The following is a 16,434-nucleotide window of genomic DNA, read 5'->3' on the forward strand; positions in this document are numbered from 1 at the left end:
GGGCCCTGCAGCACCACCTCTTGTTCGCATTGTGCGTTGGAAGGCACAAATTAAGCAGACGGGAGGAGAAGTCAGGATAGTGCGCAAGGGCATTCTTTTCTCTTAGTCCGGGGGCAAGGCTTCAAAATGGGGTCTGCAACGGAGGAGACACAGGGGGCGTGGTCACAGCAGCTTTTCTCTACAGTCTGCACCAGCAGGAGCCTACACCATTTTTTATGATCACGCTGAACTGCAGTGCGACTGCAATTACAGCATGGTCAAGAAGGGAGGCATCATGCTGGGTGGCCATGCCCTGTCACTGTGCAGGAGCCAGCACCGCTCACACACTAGTCCCCGGGTGCAGCCCCCAACCCCCGGGACACCCGGAGCAACAAAATGTAGATTCAGGCCACCAGGCCACGCCCCTACCTATGAAACCATGCCTCCTTTTTACCATTGCGCTGTTTATCTGCGCGCACTGCATTACAATCTCCCTCGCCACCTCTCTGGGTGTCACCAGTGATAGTGACACCTCTGCCATGCTTGTAGCAGCTGGTCCTAAGATCTACGCCTCAAGCCCTGAGTGTTTGCCCTTGTGTCTTGTTGATCATCATAGCGAAGCAGATGCTTACAGAAAACTGCAGGGGCTTAGATTGAAAATAAAAACAATTGATGGGTATAAGGTAGAGAGGAGCGGGTTCGGTTCTCCGAGAACCGAATTCCCCACGAACTCCACGTGGTTTACATTGGTCCGAGGCAGGCTCGGTTGTTCCTGCCTGACTCGGAAAACCTGAACAAGGGAAAATGTCATCATCCCGCTGTCAGATTCTCGTGAGATTCGGATTCCATATAAAGAGCTGCGCGTTGCTGCCATTTTTACTCGTGCATTGAAGAGAGAGCGGAGAGGACGTGGCTATGTTCTCTCAGTGGAAATCTCAATATCAGTGCTCAGTATCAGTGGTTACTTATTGCTGCTCAGTAATACTAGTAGTGTGTCTCTCCTGCTCAGTGTCAGTTCTCAGTAGTATCCTCATCAGTGCTCAGTATCACTGCTCATTGTCTTGTGCTGCATTGTGGTGCTCAGCATACTACAGTACATTACTAATAGTCCAGTGCTGCATCTTGCTGCTCAGTGTCAGTTCTAGTATCCTCATCAGTGCTCACTATCACTGCTCATTGCATTGTGGTGTTCTGTATACTACAGTAACATAGTAATATAGTATATATAGAGGAGCGGGTTCGGTTCTCCGAGAACCGAATTCCCGACGAACTCCACGTGGTTTACACTGGTCCGAGGCAGGCTCGGTTGTTCCCGCCTGACTCGGAAAACCTGAACAAGGGAAAATGTCATCATCCCGCTGTCGGATTCTCGCGAGATTCGGATTCCATATAAAGAGCTGCGCGTTGCCGCCATTTTTACTCGTGCATTGAAGAGAGAGCGGAGAGGACGTGGCTATGTTCTCTCAGTGGAAATCTCAATATCAGTGCTCAGTATCAGTGGTTACTTATTGCTGCTCAGTAATACTAGTAGTGTGTCTCTCCTGCTCAGTGTCAGTTCTCAGTAGTATACTCATCAGTGCTCAGTATCACTGCTCATTGTCTTGTGCTGCATTGTGGTGCTCAGCATACTACAGTACATTACTAATAGTCCAGTGCTGCATCTTGCTGCTCAGTGTCAGTTCTAGTATCCTCATCAGTGCTCACTATCACTGCTCATTACATTGTGGTGTTCTGTATACTACAGTAACATAGTAATATAGTAACATATGGTAACATAGTTTTTGAGGTTGAATAGAGGCAAATTGCCCATCGTGTTCAACCTGTTTTAAGTTGTGATGATTCTACATACTTGCTGAATAATGTTTTATGACTAGTTAGCTACTATAACTCATGTTACCCCCGGATTAACCATGTTGATATTTTAAGTATTATAACCTTGGATAGCTTTTTCATTCAGAAATGTATCCATTCCTTTTTTAAATCCAATTACAGAGTCCGCCATTACCACCTTCCCTGGCAGGGAATTCCACATCCTGATTGCCCTAACAGTGAAGATCATAGTATCTCACCTGGAAGGTAAGTAGGAGTTGGGCTAGAGCTGTGGAGGATTGCTGCTCGGGCACCCCCTGTCAAGTGAAGGAGATCCAACTGAGGCAGCACAAGGGAACTCTCGAAAGAAGAACAAGGCTAGAGGAAGATCTGAGACAAAGAAATCTGACTTTTACCAGAGCTGACCAGAGGAAAGCACAAACACAGTCCCCCACTACCACAAATAATGCAGTCGTGTTTCCCACATTTGGGGAAATCACAGGGGTCAGCATACCCAGAGTGCAATGAATGAACCTCACCCTGGGAGAACAATCTTCATGACCATGGTATCTCCTATGCAAAATAAGTATGATTTGGGATAGGGCTGGGGAGGGCCGCTGCTCAGGCACATCTCTGTCAAGTAAAGGAGATTCAACTGAGGCAGCACAAGGGAACTCTCATCTGGGGACAACAACTGCAGGGAGAACACATATTTTCAGATGAACATGGGAGGGCAGAAGGCTGCCTAATACTGAAGCACCCCCAAACAACAAACCAAATGCAACTACTAGTGCAAGCATTCCTGGGGGAAGGCCTGCAGCAGACGGATTTGCATATGGTGATGTCATCCAAGCAGTGGGTCAAAGTTGGATTCAACCCTCGTCTGCATATGAAAATAAAAAAGGGGTGTGCAGGGCATGGCTGCCTTTTGCGGCGCTTGGATGACCCCTAGTTCACATTAAACACCTCCACCCTCCTTCGGTGTGGGGCTCATGTTGGCTATGCCCCAGCCCCTGAAGCATTCAAGCTGATTTCTTGCAGCAGCTGGGCACTGTAACAGCTCCAGAGCTGCTCTGTAAAGCAAGTAAAAGGGTGTGGGCCCAGCAGCACTACCTGTAGTTTGCATTGTGCATTGGAAGGCACAAAGTAAGCAGACGGGAGAAGTAAGGATAGTGCGCAAGGCCATAGAATGGAGCGGCTTAAGAAAAGAGAAGTGGAAACAGACAGCAAACTAGGCTGGAGAGAGACCTGAGACAAAGAGATCTGAATTATACGAGAGCCGACCAGGGGAAACACAAATTATGCAGTCAAGTTTCCCACATTTGGGGAAATCGCAGGGGCAGCAAATCCAGAGTGCAATGGGTGAGCCTTGCCCTGGGAGAAGCACCTTCATGATTATAGTATCTCACCTGGCAGGTAAGTAGAAGTTGGGCTAGAGCTGGGGAGGGTCGCTGCTCGGGCACCCCCCTGTCAAGTGAAGGAGATCCAACTGAGGCAGCACAAGGGAACTCTCGAAAGAAGAACAAGGCTAGAGGAAGAACTGAAACAAAGAAATCTGACTTTTACCAGAGCTGACCAGAGGAAAGCACAAACACAGTCCCCCACTACCACAAATAATGCAGTTGAGTTTCCCACATTTGGGGAAATCACAGGGGTCAGCATACCCAGAATGCAATGAATGAACCTCACCCTGGGAGAACAATCTTCAAGACCATGGTCTCTCCTATGCAAAATAAGTATGATTTGGGATAGGGCTGGGGAGGGCCGCTGCTCAGGCACATCTCTGTCAAGTAAAGGAGATTCAACTGAGGCAGCACAAGGGAACTCTCATCTGGGGACAACAACTGCAGGGAGAACACATATTTTCAGATGAACATGGGAGGGCAGAAGGCTGCCTAATACTGAAGCACCCCCAAACAACAAACCAAATGCTACAACTTTGCAAAAGCATATACTGAAAAAGGCTAATAAGCATTCATCTAGAACGTTTCCTAGAAACATTTTAAAAAGTCAATAATGTGGAGAGTTTTTGTAAGATGTTTCTTCCATCAACCAATGAAGAAACACATTGGTACTTTCCCATGATGAGTGAGTGCTTCAGGATCTCTTGCACATACATGTGCAGCAGAGTACTGTAATGGAAGCATGCTGATTCCATAACCCAGAGGTAGGCAGATTGAAACTATCCTCTGCTATATGCATTTTTTTTGTTAATTAAAGTAATCCAAAACTGGGATTGACATTTTTGCTCTTTTATTTTTACTTAAAGTACAATAACTTTTACCATTTTAATTTGTTTTAATAGTATATTGACAGTATTGTTTTCTTTCAAAAATTCACTTAATTTTCTTTTCTGTGTGCTAATTAGATATCACCTTGTTTTCACATTAAATAGACTACCACATGAGAAAGCAGCAAGGATGCAGTGGCGTTAATGTTTCCTGGTGGTAGTGGGGGACTGTGTTTGTGCTTTCCTCTGGTCAGCTCTGGTAAAAGTCAGATTTCTTTGTCTCAGATCTTCCTCTAGCCTTGTTCTTCTTTCGAGAGTTCCCTTGTGCTGCCTCAGTTGGATCTCCTTCACTTGACAGGGGCGTACCCGAGCAGCGACCCTCCCCAGCACTAGCCCAACTCCTACTTACCTGCCAGGTGAGATACTATGATCATGAAGGTGCTTCTCCCAGGGCAAGGCTCACCCATTGCACTCTGGGTGTGCTGCTCCTGCGATTTCCCCAAATGTGGGAAACTTGACTGCATAATTTGTGTTTCCCCTGGTCGGCTCTCGTATAATTCAGATCTCTTTGTCTCAGGTCTCTCTCCAGCCTAGTTTGCTGTCTGTTTCCACTTCTCTTTTCTTAAACCGCTCCCTTCTATGCCCTTGCGCACCTTAATTAAATCTAACTCTGATTACGTCAGAGAAGGCCAGGTACCCTACACCATAAGAGGGGGTTTGAAATTTTGACTTGTCTACTTAAAGATCACCAAAATCTGATCACAAGGTCAATTACATCACTGGGTGGGAACCTTTTGGTTAATAGCCCATGTAAGTGCAAGAGATCCTGAAGCACTCACTCATCATGGGAAAGTACCAATGTGTTTCTTACAAAAATTCTCCAGATTATTGACTTTTTAAAGTTTTTCTAGGAAACGTTCTAGATGAATGCTTATTAGCCTTTGTCAGTATGTACTTTCGCAAAGTGTCGCTATGGCGCAATCAGTTAGTGTGTATGGCTATTAACCTAAAGGTTGGTGATTCAATCCCACCCAGGGACGTAATTGACCTTGTTATCAGATTTTGGTGATCTTTAAGTAGACAAGTCAAAATTTCAAACCCCCTCTTATGGTGTAGGGTACCCGGCCTTCTCTGATGTAATCAGAGTTAGATTTGATTAAGTGATTTTATAAAAAACAGCTAGGAAGCACAATTTAGCAGTGGGTTGCAGAGAAAAAAAATTATGCTGGCAGAAAAGTCCAATTGAGTGATTAAACAGCTCTTCATTTTCTGATTTTATGTTTATGCTAACAAATTTGCTCTCTGAAAAGTGTCCACAAAGCCAAGTCTCTGATTAACACCTTTAGTAGGAATGGTTTTTCACCTATTACTGAATTAAACTTGCTTCATTGGAAAGGCAGCAAGATGCATCCTCATTTCAATGTCTACTGAAATAATACAGGTTGACACCAGGAAACATAAACGTCACTGCATCCTTGCTGCTTCCTCAAGGGGAAGTCTGTTTAATGTGAAAACAAGGTGATATCTAATCAGCACACAGGTAAGGAATTAAGAAAATCTTTCTTTATGGGTGAAGATGTTTCTCACAAAATTGTTGCACCAAGGCATCATTGAAATTAAAGCTGGAAAGATGATTTTAATATATCACTTGTATATTTTGTACTGCTCTTCTGGTGACAATGTAGTTTGTTTTTGTCAATTACCATTTTAATAATAGGGTAAAGAAAATTAAGTGGATTTTTGAAAGAAAACAATACTGTCAATATACTATTAAAACAAATTAAAATGGTAAAAGTTATTGTACTTTAAGTAAAAATAAAAGAGCAAAAATATCAATCCCAGTTTTGGATTACTTTAATTAACAAAAAACAATGCATATAGCAGAGGATAGTTTCAATCTGCCTACCTCTGGGTTATGGACCCAGCATGCTTCCATTACAGTACTCTGCTGCACATGTAAGTGCAAGAGATCCTGAAGCACTCACTCATCATGGGAAAGTACCAATGTGTTTCTTCATTGGTTGATGGAAGAAACATCTTACAAAAACTCTCCAGATTATTGACTTTTTAAAGTTTTTCTAGGAAACGTTCTAGATGAATGCTTATTAGCCTTTGTCAGTATGTACTTTCGCAAAGTGTCTCTGAGGCACAAACAGTTAGCGTGTTCAGTTGTTAACCAAAAGGTTGGTGGTTCAATCCCACCTAGGGACGTAATTGACCTTGTTATCAGATTTTGGTGATCTTTAAGTAGACAAGTAAAAATTTCAAACCACCTCTTATGGTGTAGGGTACCTGGCCTTCTCTGATGTAATCAGAGTTAGATTTGATTAAGTGATTTTATAAAAAAAACAGCCACAAAGCACAATTTAGCAGTGGGTTGCAGAGAAAAAGAAATATGCTGGCTGAAAAATCCAATTGAGTGATTAAACAGCTCTTCATTTTCTGGCTTTATTTTTATGCTAACAAATTTGTGCTCTGAAAAGTGTCCACAAAGCCAAGTATCTGATTATCACCTTTGTAGGGATGGTTTTTCACCTATTATTAAATTAAACTTGCTTCATTGGAAAGGCAGCAAGTGATGTCATCCAAGCAGTGGGTCAAGGTTGGCTTCAAACCTCGTCTGCTTATGAAAAGAGAAAAGGGGTATGCAGGGCATGGCGGCCTTTTGCGGTGCTTGGATGACCCCTAGTTCGCATTAAATAATGCAGTCGAGTTTCCCACATTTGGGGAAATCACAGGGGTCAGCATACCCAGAATGCAATGAATGAACCGCACCCTGGGAGAACAGTCTTCATGACCATGGTATCTCCTATGCAAAATAAGTATGATTTGGGATAGGGCTGGGGAGGGCCGCTGCTCAGGCACATCTCTGTCAAGTAAAGGAGATTCAACTGAGGCAGCACAAGGGAACTCTCATCTGGGGACAACAACTGCAGGGAGAACACATATTTTCAGATGAACATGGGAGGGCAGAAGGCTGCCTAATACTGAAGCACCCCCAAACAACAAACCAAATGCAACAACTAGTGCAAGCATTCCTGGGGGAAGGCCTGCAGCAGATGGATTTGCATATGGCGATGTCATCCAAGCAGTGGGTCAAAGTTGGCTTCAACCCTCGTCTGCATATGAAAAGAGAAAAGGGGCGTGCAGGGCATGGCGGCCTTTTGCGGCACTTGGATGACCCCTAGTTCGCATTAAACACCTCCACCCTCCGTCGGTGTGGGGCTCATGTTGGCTATGCCCCAGCCCCTGAAGGATTCAAGCTGATTTCTTGCAGCAGCTGGGCACTGTAACAGCTCAAGAGCTGCTCTGTAAGGCAAGTAAAAGGGTGTGGGCCCTGCAGCACTACCTGTAGTTTGCATTGTGCATTGGAAGGCACAAAGTAAGCAGACGGGAGGAGAAGTCAGGATAGTGCACAAGGGTATAGACGGGAGGGGCTCAAGAAAAAAGAAGTGGAAACAGACAGCAAACTAGGCTTCCAATGCACAATGCAAACTACAGGTAGTGCTGCAGGGCCCACACCCTTTTACTTGCCTTACAGAGCAGCTCTGGAGCTGTTTAATCACTCAATTGGATTTTTCTGCCAGCATAATTTTTCTCTTACGTCCTAGAGGATGCTGGGGACTCCGTAAGGACCATGGGGGATAGACGGGCTCCGCAGGAGACATGGGCACTTTAAGAAAGACTTTAGATCTGGGTGTGCACTGGCTCCTCCCTCTATGCCCCTCCTCCAGACCTCAGTTTACTACTGTGCCCAGAGGAGACTGGGTGCTTTTCAGGGAGCTCTCCTGAGTTTCCTGACAGAAAGTATATTTGTCAGATTTTTTTATTTTCAGGGAGCCTGCTGGCAACAGACTCCCTGCATCGAGGGGCGGAGGGGAGAGATGCACACCTACTTCTGTGAGTTGATAGGCTCTGCTTCTTAGGCTACTGTACAGCATTAGCTCCAGAGGGATCGGTACGCAGGTCTCACCCTCGCCGTCCGTCCCAGAGCCGCGCCGCAGTCCCCCTCGCAGAGCCGGAAGATAGAAGCCGGGTGAGTATGAGAAGAAAAGAAGACTTCAGAGGCGGCGGAAGACTTCATGATCTTCACTGAGGTAACGCACAGCAGTAAAGCTGTGCTCCATTGCTCCCATACACCTCACACACGGCAGTCAGTGTAAGGGTGAAGGGCGCAGGGGGGACGCCCTGGGCAGCAATATAGACCTCTCTTTGGCAAAATAAATATATATGCAGCTAGGCACTGTATATATATATAAGAGCCCCCGCCATTTTTTTACTATATTTGAGCGGGACAGAAGCCCGTCGCTGAGGGGGTGGGGCTTCTCCCTCAGCACTCACCAGCGCCATTTTCTCCACAGCACCGCTGAGGGGAAGCTCCATGGACTCTCCCCTGCTTATACCACGGTAGAAAGAGGGTCTTAAAGAAGAGAGGGCACATAATTAGGCGCATATATATATGGAAATACAGCGCTACTGGGTAAACATAAAATGATTGTGTTTTTTTCCTGGGTCATATAGCGCTGGGGTGTGTGCTGGCATACTTTCTCTCTCTGTCTCTCCAAAGGGCCTTGTTGGGGAACTCTCCTCAGATAAGAGGATTCCCTGAGTGTATGGTGTGTCGGTACACGTGTGTCGACATGTCTGAGGTAGAAGGCTCTCCTAGAGAGGAGCAGGAGCAAATTAATGTGGTGTCTCCATCGACAACGCCGACACCTGACTGGATGGATATGTGGAATGTTTTAAGTGCTAATGTAAACTTATTACACAAGAGATTAGACAAAGCTGAAGCTAGGGAACAGTCAGGGAGTCAACCCATGCCTGTCCCTATGTCGCAGGGACCTTCGGGGTCTCAAAAGCGCCCACTATCCCAAATAGTTGACACAGATACCGACACGGATTCTGACTCCAGTGTCGACTACGATGATGCAAAGTTACAACCAAAATTGGCTAAATGTATTCGATATATGATTATTGCAATAAAAGATGTTTTGCACATCACAGAGTCCCCTGTCCCTGACACGAGGGTACACATGTATAAGGGAAAGAAACCTGAGATAACCTTTCCCCCCTCACATGAGTTGAACGAATTATGTGAAAAAGCTTGGGAATCTCCAGACAAAAAGCTGCAGATTCCCAAAAGGATTCTTATGGCGTATCCTTTCCCGCCAATGGACAGGATACGGTGGGAATCCTCCCCTAGGGTGGATAAAGCATTGACACGCTTATCCAAAAAGGTAGCGCTGCCATCCCAGGATACGGCTACCATCAGGGACCCTGCTGACCGCAAGCAGGAGGTTACCCTAAAGTCCATTTACACACATTCTGGTACCTTACTCAGACCGGCAATTGCGTCGGCCGAGGTTGTAGCGCGGTGGCAGCATGGACAGATACCTTATCAGCAGAGATTGAGACCCTAGATAAGGATGCTATGTTATTGACCATAGGGCATATAAAAGATGCTGTCCTATATATGAGAGATGCTCAAAGTGACATTAGTCTACTGGGTTCTAGAATAAACGCTATGTCGATTTCTGCTAGACGAGTCCTATGGACCCGGCAATGGACAGGTGATGCCGACTCAAAAAGGCATATGGAGGTTTTACCTTACAGGGGTGAGGAATTGTTTGGGGAAGGTCTCTCGGACCTTGTCTCCACAGCTACAGCTGGTAAATCAAATTTTTTGCCTTATATTCCCTCACAGCCTAAGAAAGCACCACATTATCAAATGCAGTCCTTTCGATCACAGAGAAACAAGAAAGTACGAGGTGCGTCCTTTCTTGCCAGAGGTAAGGGCAGAGGGAAGAAGCTGCACAACACAGCTAGTTCCCAGGAACAGAAGTCCTCCCCGGCCTCTACAAAATCCACCGCATGACGCTGGGGCTCCGCTAAAGGAGTCCGCCCAGTTGGGGGCACGTCTTCGAGTTTTCAGCCACATCTGGGTTCATTCGCAGGTGGATCCCTAGGCAATAGAAATTGTTTCTCAGGGTTACAAGCTGAAATTCGAAGAGGTGCCTCCTCGCCGGTTTTTCAAATCGGCCCTACCATCTTCTCCCCAGGAAAGGGAGATAGTGTTAAATGCAATTCACAAATTGTATCTTCAACAGGTGGTGGTCAAGGTTCCCCTGCTTCAACAAGGAAAGGGAAATTATTCGACCCTGTTTGTAGTCCCAAAACCGGACGGTTTGGTCAGACCCATATTAAATTTAAAATCCCTGAACCTATACTTGAAAAGGTTCAAGTTCAAGATGGAATCGCTAAGAGCGGTCATCGCCAGCCTAGAAGGGGGGGATTTTATGATATCTCTGGACATAAAGGATGCATACCTTCATGTACTCATTTATCCACCTCATCAGGCGTACCTAAGATTTGCGGTACAGTATTGTCATTACCAATTTCAGACGTTGCCGTTTGGTCTCTCCAGAATTTTCTCCGAGAATTTTCACCAAGGTAATGACAGAAATTATGGTGCTCCTGCGAAAGCAAGGTGTCACAATTATCCCGTACTTGAACGATCTCCTCATAAAAGCGAGATCAAGAGAGCAGTTGCTGAACAGCGTATAACTTTCATTGAAGGTGTTACAGCAAAACGGCTGGATTCTCAATATCCCGAAGTCGCAGTTGGTTCCTACGACTCGTCTGACTTTGCTTGGGCATTATTCTGGATACGGACCAGAAAAGGGTTTATCTTCCGATAGAAAAGGCCCAGGAACTCATGACTCTGGTCAGGAACCTATTGAAACCAAAACAGGTGTCAGTGCATCACTGCACTCGAGTCCTGGGAATGATGGTGGCATCATACGAGGCCATTCCCTTCGGCAGGTTCCATGCGAGGATCTTGCAATGGGACCTACTGGACAAGTGGTCCGGGTCACATCTACAGATTCATCAGTTGATCACCCTGTCCCCCAGGGCCAGGGTATCTCTCCTGTGGTGGCTGCAGAGTGCTCACCTTCTAGAGGGCCGCAGGTTCGGCATTCAGGACTGGATCCTGGTGACCACGAACGCGAGCCTCCGAGGTTGGGGAGCAGCCACACAGGGAAGAAATTTCCAAGGTCTTTGGTCAAGTCAGGAGACTTGTCTTCACATCAACATCCTGGAGCTAAGGGCCATATACAACGCCCTATGTCAAGCGGAGACCTTACTTCGCGACCAACCAGTTCTGATCCAGTCAGACAACGTCACCGCAGTAGTTCATGTAAACCGCCAAGGCGGCACAAGGAGCAGAGTGGCGATGGCGGAAGCCACCAGAATTCTTCGCTGGGTGGAGAATCATGTAAGCGCACTGTCAGCAGTGTTCATTCCGGGAGTGGACAACTGGGAAGCAGACTTCCTCAGCAGACACGACCTACATCCAGGAGAGTGGGGACTCCATCAGGAAGTCTTCGCACAGATTGCAAGTCGGTGGGGACTGTTCCAGATAGACATGATGGCGTCCCGCCTCAACAAAAAGCTACAGAGGTATTGCACCAGGTCAAGAGACCCTCAGGCAGTAGCTGTTTAAACAGCTCTTCATTTTCTGATTTTATGTTTATGCTAACAAATTTGCTCTCTGAAAAGTGTCCACAAAGCCAAGTCTCTGATTAACACCTTTGTAGGAATGGTTTTTCACCTATTACTGAATTAAACTTGCTTCATTGGAAAGGCAGCAAGATGCATCCTCATTTCAATGTCTACTGAAATAATACAGGTTGACACCAGGAAACATTAACGCCACTGCATCCTTGCTGCTTTCGCATGTGGAAGTCTGTTTAATGTGAAAACAAGGTGATATCTAATTAGCACACAGGTAAGGAATTAAGAAAATCTTTATTTAAGGGTGAAGGTGTTTCTCACAAAATCGTTGCCCCAATGCATCATTGAAATTCAAGCTGGAAAGATGATTTTAATATATCACTTGTACATTTTGTATTGCTCTTCTGGTGACAATGTAGTTTGTTTTTGTCAATTACCATTTTAATAATAGGGTAAAGAAAATTAAGTGGATTTTTGAAAGAAAACAATACTGTCAATATACTATTAAAACAGATTAAAATGGTAAAAGTTATTGTACTTTAAGTAAAAATAAAAGAGCAAAAATATCAATCCCAGTTTTGGATTACTTTAATTAACAAAAAAAAATGCATATAGCAGAGGATAGTTTCAATCTGCCTACCTCTGGGTTATGGGCCCAGCATGTTTCCATTGCAGTACTCTGCTGCACATGTAAGTGCAAGAGATCCTGAAGCACTCACTCATCATGGGAAAGTACCAATGTGTTTCTTCGTTGGTTGATGGAAGAAACATCTTACAAAAACTCTCCAGATTATTGACTTTTTAAAGTTTTTCTAGGAAACGTTCTAGATGAATGCTTATTAGCCTTTGTCAGTATGTATGTTTGTAAAGTGTCTCTGTGGCGCAATCGGTTAGTGTGTTTGGTTATTAATCAAAGGGTTGGTGGTTCAATCCCACCCAGCGATGTAATTGACCTTGTTATCAGATTTTGGTGATCTTTAAGTAGACAAGTCAAAATTTCAAACCCCCTTCTTATGGTGTAGGGTACCTGGCCTACTCTGATGTAATCAGAGTTAGATTTGAATCAGTGATTTTATAAAAAAAACAGCTAGGAAGCACAATTTAGCAGTGGGTTGCAGAGAAAAAGAAATATGCTGGCAGAAAAATCCAATTGAGTGATTAAACAGCTCTTCATTTTCTGGCTTTATTTTTATGCTAACTAATTTGTTCTCTGAAAAGTGTCCACAAAGCCAAGTATCTGATTAACATATTTGTAGGGATGGTTTTTCACCTATTACTAAATTAAACTTGCTTCATTGGAAAGGCAGCAAGATGCATCCTCATTTCAATATCTACTGAAATAATACAGGTTGACACCAGGAAACATTAACGCCACTGCATCCTTGCTGCTTTCTCATGTGGAAGTCTGTTTAATGTGAAAACAAGGTGATATCTAATTAGCACACAGGTAAGGAATTAAGAAAATCTTTATTTAAGGGTGAAGATGTTTCTCACAAAATCGTTGCCCCAATGCATCATTGAAATTCAAGCTGGAAAGATGATTTTAATATATCACTTGTACATTTTGTATTGCTCTTCTGGTGACAATGTAGTTTGTTTTTGTCACTTACCATTTTAATAATCGAGTAAAGAAAATTAATTGGATTTTTGAAAGAAAACAACACTGTCAATATACTATTAAAACAAATTAAAATGGTAAAAGTTATTGTACTTTAAGTAAAAATAAAAGCTAAAATATCAATCCCAGTTTTGGATTACTTTAATGAACAAAAAAAATGCATATAGCAAAGGATAGTATCAATCTGCCTACCTCTGGGTTATGGGCCCAGCATGCTTCCATTGCAGTACTCTGCTGCACATGTAAGTGCAAGAGATCCTGAAGCACTCACTCATCATGGGAAAGTACCAATGTGTTTCTTCATTGGTTGCTGGAAGAAACATCTTACAAAAACTCTCCAGGTTATTGACTTTTTAAAGTTTTTCTAGGAAACGTTCTAGATGAATGCTTATTAGTCTTTGTCAGTATGTACTTTTTGCAAAGTGTCTCTGTGGCGCAATCGGTTAGTGTGTTCAGCTATTAATCAAAAGGTTGGTGGTTCAATCCCATCCAGGGACGTAATTGACCTTGTGATCAAATTTTGGTAATATTTAAGTAGACAAGTCATATAGCAGAGGATAGTTTCAATCTGCCTACCTCTGGGTTATGGACCCAGCATGCTTCCATTACAGTACTCTGCTGCACATGTAAGTGCAAGAGATCCTGAAGCACTCACTCATCATGGGAAAGTACCAATGTGTTTCTTCATTGGTTGATGGAAGAAACATCTTACAAAAACTCTCCAGATTATTGACTATTTAAAGTTTTTATAGGAAACGTTCTAGATGAATGCTTATTAGCCTTTGTCAGTATGTACTTTTGCAAAGTTTCGCTGTGGCGCAATCAGTTAGTGTATACGGCTATTAACCAAAAGGTTGGTGGTTCAATCCCACCCAGGGATGTAATTGAACTTATTATCAGATTTTGTTGATCTTTAAGTAGACAAGTCAAAATTTCGAAAACCCCTGCTATGGTGTAGGGTACCTGGCCTTCTCTGATGTAATCAGAGTTAGATTTGATTCATACTGTTAACTGGGTAGTATATCACAAGTTATACGGTGTGATTGGTGTGGCTGGTATGAATCTTGACCTTGGATTAACAAAAATCCTTTCCTCGTACTGTCCGTCTCCTCTGGGCACAGTTTCTCTAACTGAGGTATGGAGGAGGGGCATAGAGGGAGGAGCCAGTGCACACCCAGATCTAAAGTCTTTCTTAAAGTGCCCATGTCTGCTGCGGAGCCCGTCTATCCCCCATGGTCCTTACGGAGTCCCCATCATCCTCTACGGACTACGAGAAAAAAAAATTACCGGTAGGTTTAAAATGTTATTTTTTTCTCTGCAACCCACTGCTAAATTGTGCTTCCTAGCTGTTTTTTATAAAATCACTTAATTAAATCTAACTCTGATTACGTCAGAGAAGGCCAGGTACCCTACACCATAAGAGGGGGTTTGAAATTTTGACTTGTCTACTTAAAGATCACCAAAATCTGATGACAAGGTCAATTACATCCCTGGGTGGGATTGAACCACCAACCTTTTGGTTAATAGCCCATGTAAGTGCAAGAAATCCTGAAGCACTCACTCATCATGGGAAAGTACCAATGTGTTTCTTACAAAAATTCTCCAGATTATTGACTTTTTAAAGTTTTTCTAGGAAACGTTCTAGATGAATGATTATTAGCCTTTGTCAGTATTGACTTTTGTGGCAAAACTTGGTTTACCCTGCACCAGACTGGTTATAATTGAATGACTAAATCTCAAACAACCAACTAAACAGAAAAAATATATCAAGCCCAAGTGGGCAACTATTCTGACGTTGGAGGTGCTCCCAGGAATAGTGTACCAGATACAGAATGATTTGGTGGGTGTGGAAGAGCCCACATCTTACCAAATAGAAGAAATTCCTATATTTGGAGCACTCTTTTGATGATTAATGATGTGAAAAAGATGAAAACTGTCTATAATTAAAACTTAGCTTTTATTTATCCAATACTCAACTAAAATAAAATAACAGGGGTATATTAGACGTATCAATTACTTATTCCCCTTTTAAACAGTGGTAAAAATATGAATAATTTAAAAAAGAGCAAATATCATCATCTTAAAATTATTTGTATATTTTGCTCAACAATGGATGATAAGAAAAATGATAGTAATCTATCAAACTTATCCAATGAACAGCAGTAATCACAGAAATTAATGACAAAAAATGATAGTAATCTATCAAAAATATCCTGTGAGCAGCAGAGATGATATTGGTGATATAATTAATTACACCTTGCAGAAAAATACTGCTGTGTATGTGAGATCAGCTTCTCCCCATATTTCACAGAGTAAATCTGTGTTTTAACATCTCTTCCATGTTAAAGAGAAAATAATATCCATGTCTGTTAGAGAATACATAGTTACAATTGGGTTTTACTGCAACATTCTGTCTCCAAAATGATTCATTTGTATCTTGAATGAAAAACTGACACATTAGTGTTGTTTGTCAGGTATGTAACAAATGCAAATAAAGAAAAAACAAGATTATGCTGGCATGGATAGTAGAAAATTAGATAGTGACACTCTAGTCTGCTAGTCCCATCTGCTGTCTAACCTCATTCATGAGCGGAGGAAAGATGAGAGTAGGACCGTCGACTGTGTCACAGAAAAAAGATAGAACTGGCACACTGGCTAGAGACCCCAACGTGGTGTTAGATGGGCCCTGATGCTTATGAGCCTTGCAGGGTCCTAAATGCGCCACTTGGGTCTGAGCCAGAGTCCGAAAATGAAATAAAAAGGCCCACAGTAATAGACTAAATCACAATTGTGTTAATAACACTGCATCATTTAACAACATTTATTGTGCAATGAGATTGCACAAAACAGACCTGCTCCTAATAAAAAACATTGCTGTTGCTAGGTAACAATTGATATTATCTTAATAGGCACAAGTTAAAACAAAATCACAGGTGTTTATATCCCCAATAATTGCGCCTTGTTTATTGCCATGTTTTTGTATGCGTTGGTACTTGTTATTTTATCAAAATTACCTGCAGGTAACTGGTCAAGTGTGAGACTGTAACTCTGAGGGCAAAGGATAGTCGGCACTCCAGTTCACTGATCCCATCTGCTGTCTGACCTCATCATTGGAGCGGAGGACAGATGAGAGTGGGATCGTGGGTTGTGCCGTGGAAAGAAAGGCAGCGGACGGCAGCCTGAGAAGCCGTATGTGGTGTTAGGCGGACCCTGTTGCCACTTGCCTTGCAGGGTCCGGATGCGCCACCGGAGACCGGGTGTCTGTCCGTGAAAGTGAAAGTTG

The 16,434-nt window shown here is 43.5% G+C and overlaps 4 non-coding genes and 1 pseudogene across 4 annotated transcripts; 1 reads left to right on the forward strand and 4 right to left on the reverse strand.

Moving 5' to 3' along the window:
* Positions 1–2,214: 2,214 nt before the first annotated feature.
* Positions 2,215–2,378, reverse strand: LOC135007034 (U1 spliceosomal RNA). Its single transcript, XR_010207091.1, has one exon. It is a non-coding gene; the product is annotated as a U1 spliceosomal RNA (small nuclear RNA).
* A 671-nt stretch (positions 2,379–3,049) lies between these two features.
* On the reverse strand, positions 3,050–3,212 carry LOC135007434 (U1 spliceosomal RNA). Its single transcript, XR_010207431.1, has one exon. It is a non-coding gene; the product is annotated as a U1 spliceosomal RNA (small nuclear RNA).
* Positions 3,213–3,364: 152 nt separating this feature from the next.
* Positions 3,365–3,528, reverse strand: LOC135006987 (U1 spliceosomal RNA). Its single transcript, XR_010207048.1, has one exon. It is a non-coding gene; the product is annotated as a U1 spliceosomal RNA (small nuclear RNA).
* An 891-nt stretch (positions 3,529–4,419) lies between these two features.
* LOC135007255 (U1 spliceosomal RNA) lies at positions 4,420–4,582 on the forward strand. The gene has a single exon (XR_010207306.1). It is a non-coding gene; the product is annotated as a U1 spliceosomal RNA (small nuclear RNA).
* Positions 4,583–6,665: 2,083 nt separating this feature from the next.
* LOC135007467 (U1 spliceosomal RNA) lies at positions 6,666–6,844 on the reverse strand (annotated as a pseudogene).
* Positions 6,845–16,434: the final 9,590 nt, after the last annotated feature.

This window comes from Pseudophryne corroboree, unplaced genomic scaffold (assembly GCF_028390025.1).
Source record: "Pseudophryne corroboree isolate aPseCor3 unplaced genomic scaffold, aPseCor3.hap2 scaffold_218, whole genome shotgun sequence".
In the NCBI taxonomy this organism is placed as follows: domain Eukaryota; kingdom Metazoa; phylum Chordata; class Amphibia; order Anura; family Myobatrachidae; genus Pseudophryne; species Pseudophryne corroboree.